Here is a 12,802-nt window from a genome sequence, read left to right on the forward strand (position 1 = left end):
CAGAATAGAGAACCCAGAAATAAACAATACTTATCGCCAACTGATCTTCTACAAAGCAAATGAAAACATGAAGTGGGGAAAGATACCCTTTTCAACAAATGGTGCTAGGATAATTGGCTAACCACATATAAGAGAGTGAAACTGGATCCTCATCTCTTTTCTTACACAAAACTATACTCAAGATGAATTAAGGACTTAAATCTAATACCTAAAATTGTAAAAATTCTAGAAGATAACATTGGAAAAAACCCTGCAAGACATTGGCTTAGGCAAGGATTTCATGGCCAAGAACCCAAAAGCAAATGCAGTAAAAAAAAAAAAAGATAAATAGTTGGGACTTAATTACTAAAGAGCTTTTGCATGGCAAAAGGAACAGTCAGCAGAGTAAACAGACAACCCACAGAGTGGGAGAAAATCTTCACGGTCTATACATCTGACAAAGAACTAATATCCAGAATCTATAACGAACTTAAACAAATCAGTAAGGAAAAAACAAACAATTCCATCAAAAAGTGGGGCGTGGACATGAATAGACAACTCTAAAAGAAGATACACAAATGGCCAACACACATATGAAAAAATGCTCAACATCACTAATGATCAGGGAAATGCAAATCAAAACCACCATGCGATACCACCTTGCTCCTGCAAAAATGGCCACAATAAAAAAATCAAAAAGCAGTAGATGTTGGCATGCATGTAGTGATCAGGGAAAACTTCTACACTGTTGGTGGGAATGCAAACTAGTACAGCTATTATAGAAAACAGTGTGGAGATTCCTTAAAGAACTGAAAGTTGAACTACCATCTGATCCAGCAATCCCACTACTGGGTATCTACCTGGAGGAAAAGAAGTCATTATATGAAAAAGATACTTTCACACACATATTTATAGCAGCACAATTTGCAATTGCAAAATCATGGAACCAACCCAAATGCCCATCAATCAACAAATGGATACGGTCTACATATATTTTCTATTGTATGTATCTATGATAGAGTAGCATTCTATCTATCTCATGATAGATAGGATGATAGAATGCTACTCTATCATACTATAGAAAATATATGCAGACTATAGGTATAAAAATAGAATATCTATCAGATAAATAGAATGGTCTACATATATTTTCTATATATATATAGAAAAATATATATAGAATTTCTCTCTATATATAGAAAATATATGTATTATATGTATAGAAATTCCATATATAGAGAAAATACATATATAGAAATTCTATATATAGTCTATATATAGAATTTCTATATATATTTTTTCTTTTTTTTTTTGAGACGGAGTTTTGCTCTTGTTACCCAGGCTGGAGTGCAATGGCGCGATCTCGGCTCACCACAACCTCCGCCTCCTGGGTTCAGTCAATTCTCCTGCCTCAGCCTCCTGAGTAGCTGGGATTACAGGCGTGTGCCACTGTGACCAGCTAATTTTTTGTATTTTTAGTAGAGGCGGGGTTTCACCATGTTGACCAGGATGGTCTTGATCTCTTGACTTCGTGATCCACCCGCCTCAGCCTCCCAAAGTGCTGGGATTACAGTATATTTTTTCTATATATATAGAAATTCTCTCTATATATATTTTCTATTATATATATTTTCTATGGAAATATATATATAATAGAAAATATATATATATAGAAAATATATATAGACCATTCTATCTCATAATAGAATGCTACTCAGCCATAAAAAAAGAGTGAATTAACAGCATTTGCAGTGACCTGGATGAGATTGGAGACTCTTATTCTAAATAAAAGTAAATCAAGGATGGAAAACCAAACATTGTATGTTCTCACTGATATTTGGGAGCTAAGCTATGAGTACACAAAGGCATATGAATGATACAATGGACTTTGGGGACTTCGGGAGAAGGGTGGGAGAGGGGCGAGGGATAAAACACTATAGAGTGCAGTGCACCCTGCTTGGGTGATGGGTGCACCAAAACCTCACCAATCACCGGTAAAGAACTTATGTAACCAAATACACCTGTACCCCAATAACCTATGGGAAAAAAAAGAAAAAGAAGTGCTTGTTATGGTGAGTCTGGATAAAACAAGAGAAAGAGACATGGGTTATTGCTGGTCATCTTTTAAATTCAATCACGTGTTAAAGTAAAAGAATCTGTTCATTACACATTCATCTTCCATTATGTAAGATCATGTCAGAAGCTGAATACACAAGGTACAGCTCTACGAAGGCAGCTATTAGGAATTATTATTAATTTAAAAAATCTGGGACAAATGCTAGATCAATTGGATCATTAACATTTAAAAGTCTGGGACAATAGGTATAAGCTAGCATGGCCCCAGTTTTGGTCACTGCAGTTGTAGAACAATAAAGAAGCTTTTCTTTCTTTGCTCTTTTGGAAATGTTATTCACAATTTTGCTACCTGGTATACAAGTGCACCTAAGTTTTCCAGTGGTGCAGTTTCCTAGATTTGAGTTTGTTTTAGCCAATGGAAATACATGAGCCAAGGATGTCTGCTTGATATTTGTGACTATGTGACCTTTAGTGTATTCCTGTTGCCATTAAAAGTAGTTTGAAGACTGCCTGGTTGACTAGGCCATCTTGGTCATTTATGCATAAAGATAGAGCTAAGCAGGCCAGGGTACTAAAGAGCTTACACATGGTATGTACTCAATAAATATTTCAATAAAATAAGTCATCATTGGAACTGTTACTGAAAGTCACCAGCTTCTAGGCTGTTTTTCTTTAACATCAGTGATCTCAGAGCAGCTTTCATGGCTATGTATTTATGACTCAATAGATATTTAAAGAAGTCTAGATAATCAAAAAGTAATGTCAGTAGTTTCTTGAAGTTCCTACAAAATGACCTTACATCATTCAAAATATTAATGAATAACTTCTGCATTAGGGCACCAGAGTCACAAGATCCTGCAAGAAGGTTTACAGCAAAAAAACCCCACACACACAAAAAGAGAGAGACCGATTACTTTTCCCAGAATTGCTGACTGAATCACTAGGTGAAGATCTGCCTATCACAGTTTTCTGTTCCTGGAATGTTGACTGCAGATTTTACTTCTGGTTGAAATATCAAGCTAAGTAACTAAATGCTGATATTTGATATTATTTGATGTCATAATCAGATGTTCATTCAATGAAAGTCACTGCCAAATTTTGCAAAGACTTGCAATAATTGAAATTCTAGTTAATGTTATCCTTAACTTGCTGCTTTGGTTCCAGGCTTTAATTATTTTTTAGTCTTTTAATTAAGTAAATGATGACAGTGGGATAGAACAGGGGTCAACATTAAGTTTGGAGTATTATTTTCTCAACATTTATCACAGGCTGCTTCAAATCTGTTTTATTTTTATTTTTGAGTTTATATTTTCAGCACTGAGTACAGTTGATGCCATCATATATATTTGGTCTGCCCTAAGAATGTCAAAGAGAGATCAAATAGATGCATTTTCCAAAAGACATAGATGCCTATACTATATATAAGAATTTTCTAGTTATTTCTTAAGATTTAGGTGTTATATATTTTGGAACATAGTTGTCTAGATTCTCTGACAGAATAAAATAACTTTTGTTACTATAAAAATAACAGGGGTAGAGAAAAAATATGTTATCATAGGCTTTATTAAAGAGTATGCCATGAAAAATGAATTCTATAAGCTGCTCCAAGAAAGAAGAGTTCTCTGGCCAAGACCTACATATCACACCTTCCTCTTGGTGGTTCCCAACATACGTTAACATAGTAAAGAATCTGATTGATCCTCTGATGAATAAATCATTTAGAATTGCTTAACCTGGAGTTTTCTAAAGCTATTTATCATGAAACTCCCGTCTTGTGGTTCTTCCCATAGAAACATTATACCAGTTGTAATATTATTTCTTTAAGTCTGTTTTCTTGCATTAATTGGACTAATAACTTACTTCCTATAGTCCAAGACATTATTCCTATTTATTTTATCTATACTAATCTAGATCTATTTCCTTTCCATTATTTTCTGCTAACAGGCTATGGCAATCCCTCCAAATGCTCTTAGTGCCACATGATCTTTTAAAATTAGTGATTCTCACTCTTCCCAAAACTCTTGAGCTTCTGTTATCCGGTCTCATGTTTTGTTTCCCCTTGATTTTTGAAGCTTCATTGTCTTCTACTCTATAGTAGAAGTAGAACCATTGCAATGTAGCCGGCATTTGGCCAGTTTCTGGTTTTCTCACTCCCATTTCTCTTACCCCCAAATTGTTACTTTGCTCTCAGATTCGATCAGTATGATATCTGTCGTTTCAATAAAATGAAAACATTCCAGATTATGGAAGTTTCAATAAAATGGAAACATTCCAGATTATGAAAACATTCCAGATTATGGTTTCTTGACAGACCAATATTGACCTGACTTACATTTTTTTTTTCTGGGTAGGAGATTTACTACACTGTTTTTCCCTGCTGTGGTGGAGCCCTCAATATCTACTCAAAGTGTTACAGAACCCAGGCCTGTAGTTTCTGCCCTGGTCTGGGCCAGTAGTTTAGCCCAACAGGGCCACCTTTCTGCCCTGCTGTAGGGTTGAAAGTATGGATTGATTGAATTTACTTAAGAAAATGTGGGGAATGCTTTCAATATACTAGCATTGAGATAGAGTGACAATGAGAACAATCTAGGCAGGAACCTGTTTTTATGAAACACTCTACTAGCTGAGAGTTTTGTCAGTGACTGCTGTTATAGTTTAAAATATAGTTTTTTAAAAAGGAATGCTGTCTTCACTTAGCTTTGAGACACTGGCTGGAGGCTGGTCAGTTTCTTTCTTTGTGCCGCTGATTAAGTCCATACCCCCAAGGACTTCCCTTATCAGGCTCTCACACTCTGGAACTCTGCACCATCTCTAATTGCCTCAGGACCAGGTGCTAGACAACTAAGAACAGCTTCTATGAGCCAGAGAAATTATTCAAATAAGCCAGTTCACAGGAAACTCAGGAAACCTAGCTAACCCCACCCAGCTTGCCAAGCACAAACTGCCTGCTACAGCTCAAGCTTGTTACTCTGTCCTCAGGTGCAGTCCCTCTGTGGCCCTGGGTGGCACCATTTTGTTCTTTTATTTGGAGCTTTAGGTAGACAAAAGTTTTGTTATCCATCTATTTGAGAGTGTTGGTGTGTACCTCCCTATCAAAAGAACTTCCTTATAAAATTTAGCTGCAACCAGCAAAATTTTGTTTTTTCCCTTCATTGCTATGGAAATTGCAAAGTATTTAGAGGTACTAGTTGGTGGTGAATAGGAGGTGGAATCACAATTTTAATAGAGGAGAAGTCTTCTTTTAAAATTTAAGTAACTTAATTTCCCCACCAAGGACTCTAGCAGGTTAATATACCCCATTTATTCACATATTTATTGTGTGTTTACTATTTACTGTGGCCCTGGAATTGTAGTAACATCAGGAGGTATGCAAGAAACAGAAAGTGTGTATCCTTCTCTTGAGAAGCCTATAGATTAATAAGGGAGACATGATATGCACTTAAAATGATTAGAGAGACAAAAATCAATCATGTAGTAATGTAATCAAACCATCCCTAAGACCAAAAAAAAAGAAAGAAAAAAGAAAACAATGCTAAAGAACTACAGAAATAAGTTTGCTTGCAATTTTCAATAATAACTAACTTAAAATCCCTTTTTTAGACTTTCCTAGTTATTTTGCTGGATAAATGTTCGTGTTATTGCTCTGTCCCTCAGTTCATTCTTCCCAGCTCTGAAAACCTTTCTCTGAGGCACACAGGGCCTGGCTGTTTCCAGCCTTGCTATGAGAAGCTCAGATGTTTTGGAGTCATGTGGATTTTGAGCTGAAGTAGCTAACAAGGTTCTCTCAAGGGATGGATTTGGAGGAATGTGTTGGCAGTTCAGATCAGATGAAGCTATTTATTTTAAAACTTGGGCGCGTTTCAAAAAGGAAAATGGTTTCAGCCCCAATTCATTTGCTATACCCACCTTCCTGGTTGGGGAATTGAATGTTTAGCTAATTTATTTTTGATGGGCAGGCTTCTGTGTGTTTTAAATGATGGCTGACTGGCCTGGAATTTGGACTCCTCTAAAAGGCATTGCGTGTTGCTGTACGGCTTTCAAGGGAACTTATACTTTTCCTGGAGGAGATGTAGGAAGCTGTAGTTGATCAAGCCTCTGCCCTTTCTGTGGACCTACTCTCCAGTGACTTTCAATCATTCTTCCTACCTATCAATTCATACTTTCTTATTAAATATCTACCTTAAGTAAAAGATTGTGGCAGCCTCTGCAAGGAATGCCAAATACGTCAACATAGAGAGGAGGCCAGGACTCTGTACAAGGCAGAATACATGCATTGCCATAAAAGAGGCATAAAGTGCATGGAGTGAGGAAGGAGTCACTTCAAACTGGGTGAATCAGATGGAGCTTTACAGAAAAAGAAGTCCTTGAGCTGGGACTTGGAGAACAGGTTTGATTTGGCAGCTAGAGAGGGGAATTGTAAACTACAGTGGGCCAACTGTCCTCTCCACTTGTTTTGATAAATAAAATTGTATTGGAACACAGCCGTGCCCATTTACTGACGTATTGTCTATAACTGCTTTCACACAACAGAGTTGAGTAATTGTGACAGAAGCTGTATGGCTCTCAAAGTATAAAAAAATTTACTCTCTGGCTCTTTAGAGAAAAAGTTTGTGACCCCTGTTTAAAGTCAGTTGTTTAAGGTGATGGTATATGCCCTTCCTATTTGGACTTGATGTAGGCCAAAATATATGACTTCATTTGACAGGCATTCTGGAGACAAAGTGCCTCTGAGTGCTGGGAGTGTTTGGATGTTATGATGGTTCCGAACTTCAGGACAGTGAGTGTGGTAGATGGACTATGGAAGAGAGACGCTACAGGCAGGAAGAAAAAATTCATAAGTTAATGTTGTCACCTAAGTGAAAAATAATGAATCTGGATTAGAAGCATAGCTGTGATGAAAGAGAGAAGACACAAAAGATATTGTGAATAAAGCACTGTAAGAGTAGACCAAAGGAAAGAGAGAATTGAGGATGACTCTGGAGTCTTGAGCCGGAATGACTGGGGATGTCAATGACCCTTTCTCTGAACATCCAACCATCTGAGCAGGATGAATTGGGTACTCCTCCCACCCTTCCCCAATTAGGAGAAGAGATAAAGCTGGAGTGGCTCCATCCCTCCAGCGCAGCTAGTGTTGAGAGGGGAGGTGGTGAGAAGCTTTTGTTATAGAGGGAGCAAGACCCAAATCCTTGCCTATGGAAAAATGTCTTTTACTAGACAGAAAATCGGGCTATGTTATCTCTGAGACAAAAATATTGCATGTGCTTATAATTTGGGTCACCTTGGAGGGGTGTCCTTATAATTTGGGTCACCTTGGAGGCTTGCTAGATGAAAGATAAAATACCCAGTTAAATTTGAATTTCAGGTTAACAAATATTTTTTTGTAAGTATGTCCCAAATATTTCATGAGAGATATTTATACTAAAGATTACTTGTGGTTGATCTGGAATTGAAATTTAATGGAATAAATTTCAGATCAACAGTCAATTTTTTAGTGCAATATTTCCCAAGTATGGAATATATTTATAATAAAAATTATCTGTTGTTTATCTAAAGTTAAAGTTTAGGTGGGCTTTTATTTTTCTCTAAATCTGACAACACTACTGTGCTGTGGTAAGCAGCCATAGCTCTCACTTTTGGTCAGACAGAGCACAAATTGGGATACCTGTATTTGCTTTCCCATCTCAGAGTAGAGCTGACATCCCCAGAGCCCACAGCTGAGTGTAGGATAGCTCAGTGAACATCAGGCCTGGGTATGAGGCACTCTTCTGGAGTGTGGACAAAGGATGGACCCAGGAGTGTGATAGGATGAGGTTTTCAGTGGTAGTGGTTTGATCATCTAGCTGAGACTTAAAAGAGGGTCTGGACTAAACAGGAAAAGCAAGTTCAAGATGGAGATAAATTCCTTAGAGGAGCCTCCTTTCAAAGACATAATTCTGGAAGGAATTGTTTTGTGACAGAACAAAGCAACAGCTAGGCTAGGTGAAGGTTTCAGCTTCTGTCACACTGGCTCCAGTGTACAGACCTGCCTACCTCAGTCCTTTGGAACTTTGATATCTTAGCTCAGTAAACAGGCGAACATTATCTATCCACAGTCATGGAGCTATGTGGTAGTTAATTTTTTATGTCAAGTTAGGTAGACTGTGGTATCCAGCAGTTTGGTTTAATACCAGTCTAGATATTGCTGTGAAGGTATTTTCTTAGAGGTGATTAAAATTAAAGTCAGCAGACTTTAGATAAAGCTGATCACTTTCCATAGTGTGGGTGGTCCTTATCAAATCAGTTAAAGGCCTTAAGAGAAAAGACAGGTTGCTGAAAGGGGAAGGAATTCTGCCTCTCAGCTGCTCTTGAACTCAAGACTGCAACATCAACTACTGCTGGAATTTTCCAGGTGCTAGCCTGCCCTGCTAGACAGCCTCTTAAACTGTATTAGTCAATTACTTAAAATCTCTTTCTCTCGCTTTCCCTCTTTCCTCTGTTTTGTTTCTCTAGAGAACCCCGACTCATACAGGCTGCCACACAGGTAATCCTGGAGTGGCAGTGACTTCCATCCCACTTCTCACCAATCTCATCCAGAGCCATTGCTGGTTTCTGGCAGCCATAGATTCCTCTTCCCAACTCCAGGCCTGTGCAACAATAAGACCGAACTCCCTGGTTACACAAATAGGTCATCAAGATAGTCTTTAGTCAGGGGAGGGCAGGACCCACCTGGCTTGGGTCACACATCCAAGGGCTGTCATATAGGAGAGTGGGTTGCTCCCTGTAACTTGATGGGTACAGCCTTGGCCTTGCAACTTTGGGGTCTGGGGCTGTGCCCTTTGACCTCAGAGATGCTCTCAACACAGCCCCTCAAAACCACTCTGTACAGAATGTGCTATAGAGCAGTCTGTGTCTAAGAAGGCCATTTCACCAAATTTCTTTTCCTCTTTCTCCAGCCCCCTCACTGGAGAGATGATGCAGACAAAGACATGCAGGTGGACATGGAAAATCAGGTGGATGGTATGTCTGCCCTTCTCCCAGCTCCCTAGCAACAGCCACGTTATCCTTTTATAAGGCATTTTATGGAAATTCTAGCTTTTCTGTGCAGGTCTCTTCTCTGTTTTTTGTTTCTCAGCATCTTTCTCCCTGCCTCTCTGTGTCTCTCTATTTCTCTTTATCCTTTCCTCCCTCCCACCACACCCTGTCTCTGTCTCTGTCTCTCTCTGCATGTTTCTTTCTCTCTGGAAGTGATTTCCCACATTAACCACCATCCATTTCTTTGATTCCTTCTTGGCAATGAGAGCTAGAGCACCATTATGCAACAGGCAGTCCTTCTTCCTTGCTACCTTAAAATAATAATGTTTCATGGTGACAAATGGATATGGTTAACAATGAAAGTAAAATGCTTAGCAGGCAGGGGTGTGACTATGTTAGATTTCTTTGCTGGCAAAAATGGACAGAGGCCTAAGAATCTCTAAAGAAAGGAATTTTTATATGGGAATAGTTGGTGATGTGTGCCAGGTGGACTACTCTGCCGTTTTATTCTTAATTTAGCTTCTATGAATCTCCAGACTAAGTTCTCAAAGGCGAAACAGTAGTCAATCTTAATTTACTGTTTTTCTCTTGTCCTAAGAAACTTAAAATATGTTAGTGGATGTTAAAATCTGGCCTTTCCAGATTAACATCTGTTATTTTTCTTTGATAAAAAAATAAAGACACACAAAAACCCTCAATCTGAATTAATGAAGAAATGTAATGCTTTTTGTGCCCTGGTGAATGAAGTTTCTACATTGTGTCAGAAAAGACTCAATTAGAAGAAAGAAAGAAGAAAGGAGTTTTTCTAGCTTTCTCTTCCCTCCTCACCACTAAGAGGAATACAAGATTAATATTAAGAAATCTCCCACCCAAATGCGGTCCGCATGTGCATATGTGCATGTCTGTGTTTTGTACGCTGCATGTGTGACTTTCTCCTGGGTGCACATGGCTACTCCAGGAGCAGCATATGTGGGCTGTGTATGTTTGAAAGTCAGCCTGGTTGTGTGCATGGAAAGAAGAAAACAAGAGAGTGAGGTGGAAACCACACAAATCTAAATCAAAAGCAACTGTTCTACCATGAGGAAAGCAAGCAAACCTTGCTTTGTGCACACTCTACTCTTTCTTTGCCGCCCAGACTGATCTTTGAAATAAAATAAAGAAGCGTGGCAAACTAACTGAAACATAGGTAGAAATAATGTATTTGGGTTTCAGAAAGAAAAAAAATAACCTGGCATAGCTTAAAAGGCACCCATTTCATAACAACACATGTGCAAAGAATTACAATAATTGCAGTACACACATCAGGAACAGGCAGAGTGAACAATGAATATTAAAAACACATTCCTAGAGCTGGCCCTGTGGCTTGGCAGCCGCGCACAGCATGAAGACCTGCAAGGGAGTCAAAGGAAGCCTCTGCTTTTCCAGAGCTGTCAGGGCTTGGCAGGAGCTGAGGTGGGAACCTTCGGTGTGTGAGGAAAGTAGACGGAGGAAGGTGGTGGAGACTATGCCCAGCGGTGTGACTCCTGCTGTCTCCTGGCACAGCCTAGGGTGGCTTCAGGAGGGTTTCAGAGAAGTCAGCCTCAGCCATTTGGGGCTCCAGTTCAGAGCTGAAGCGGAGCCAGACTGAGAAGGAAGGAGGAGGGATGGGGATAGAAAAACAAACACCAGACAACAAACAGGCAGAAGGTAGTGCTGGAAACAGCCAGCCTGTGTCCTGCATGAAAATCCCAAGTCCTCTCTCTCTCTCTGTTTCTCTCTCTCTCTCTCTCTCTCTCTCTCTCTCTCTCTCTCCCCCCCCCCCATGATCTAGCATGAGGGACTTCACTGGTGCCAAGACATAGACTGGCAAAGTATTTACCTTCGTGGACTAAATACATTGATTTGCCTTTTTTCTAATAATATTTGCTGTACAGTGGGGGGATGAATTCCTCTGGTGGTGTTTTCCAGAACCTTCAAAGGCACATTAACCAAACATTAAAGGTACATAATGATCTTTTCAGTGAATCCCTTCCATTGTCAGCAAAGACAAAGGCCCTTCTCTTAAGTACAGCTTTGGCTTTGAATGTTCAGATTTTGCCTCTTGCCATTGGCAGAGAATCGACTCTGGAATCCTTGCATCTTTGACAATGAGAGAGGTCAGAGGGTGGGAATTTCTAACTGGAGAGTTTGGTTCCCATGCTGAGAATTGAGGTCTGAGGATTCTTAAGCTGCAGGCCATAAACATTCTAAGAGACATGGAGACAGAATTCAGGGAGTGCCATGAAGGTGGATTAAAAAAAAAAGAGAGACATCTTTATTTTTGCTAATCTCTGAAATTTAGCATTCTTTCTATCGCAAGTGTAGGAAACAAACTGTAGTCCTGTTAGTAATACTTATGACTTTGTCATGAGTAAAAATTACAGATATTTTGATGTCATTTTGTTGTTGTTTCAGATGTCTCCAAATTATTATTTCTATTCCTCATAACTTTGGAATTATAGCAATTATTAGACCTGTTATAAAATCTTGTTATTTTATGCATTAATGAAGAGGCAATTATAATAAAATACTTTGATAACTGTATTTTCATGTAATTGGTTTCCCTTGGCATCATATTATATACTGTATTTTATTCTTGTTAAAAAAGATGATTCTGAGAAGGGGTCCACAGAGCACATGGCTGCAATACCAAAAGGTTCCACGGCACACATAGCATTTGCCAGATAGCAAAGAGAATCCAGACTCAAAAGCACTCATGACACACAGGGGATGCCACAGTGGCCAGGCCTCATGAGCGTCTCCACACATGGGGAGAGAAGGAAAAGGCAAACATGTGTCTCCAGACACAACACTGAGGATTTAACAAGGAAATTTTACTTACTAATTCTTAGATATGCTCAACAAATGTTAGCATTTGCCAAGGCGAACATTTGCATTTTCTCTTCAACAGTTTTTGGCAGTACTCCAAAACTATTACATGAAAAATAAAATAAAATAAATCCCCCAACACCTCCAGTGTCTCCAGATACTGGCCAAGAGTGTTTGCCTTGAATCACAATCAATAAGGTGGAAAAAGGCTGATGATGAACTGTTTTGCCAGTTTCTACACCAAGTGGAAGGACAGAGAACAGCTGTAAAAGGGGTGGGGAAAGAATCAGATAATACAAGACAAGATAGGGTGACATCTCTGAAATCAAGGCATCAGCTAAAAGAACTGACACCCACAAATGTCAGAGAGGCGAGTTAGAAAGTTCCTGTATTTCTAATTGTCCTCACAATAGAGGGCAGGAGTAGTTCAGATTTGGAAGCAATGATTACTTTGATGGATTAGAACCTGAAATCCTGCTGAACTCCCTTTGTACCAATACAGAATCTAACACTGGGAGGGGTGCTGAGAGAAATAGGCTACTCACAACCCTTCAAAATATGAACCTCAGTATCTGACTCACAAGAGACCAAAGTTCTGTCCTGGAGAAAATATGGAAAATAGTAGTAACCTTCATGGACAAGCTTTTTCAACTTGAAATATTGAATGTTATATTAGGGCTCTTGCTATATAAGTAAGTCAAGAGAAAGAGAGAGAGAGAAATGTTTGGAAGGATCTAGATTCATCATGTACCAGACACTATATTAGTTTTTTTTTTTTTGTATATTTATCTACCTTATTCATCCCTTTCAACACTTATAAGAGGTATTATCAGCCCAAGTCTTTCGGATGGGGGCACACTGAAGTTTAGATAATGAAATAGCTTGATTG

General features: G+C 38.9%; 1 protein-coding gene across 42 annotated transcripts in view; it reads left to right on the forward strand.

Moving 5' to 3' along the window:
* MTERF1 (mitochondrial transcription termination factor 1) overlaps positions 1-12,802 on the forward strand; it is a 560,591-nt gene that overhangs the window by 359,912 nt on the left and 187,877 nt on the right. For 21 of the 42 annotated variants that reach the window (XR_013523953.1, XR_013523957.1, XR_013523958.1 and 18 more), the window contains one exon: positions 8,988-9,051. The exons of the other annotated variants lie outside the window; for them this stretch is intronic. The gene's annotated coding sequence lies outside the window, so the exon portion shown is untranslated. The remainder of the gene's footprint in view (positions 1-8,987; positions 9,052-12,802) is intronic. 42 annotated transcript variants of the gene reach the window in all.

This window comes from Callithrix jacchus, chromosome 11, assembly GCF_049354715.1.
Source record: "Callithrix jacchus isolate 240 chromosome 11, calJac240_pri, whole genome shotgun sequence".
Classification (NCBI taxonomy): Eukaryota; Metazoa; Chordata; class Mammalia; order Primates; family Cebidae; genus Callithrix; species Callithrix jacchus.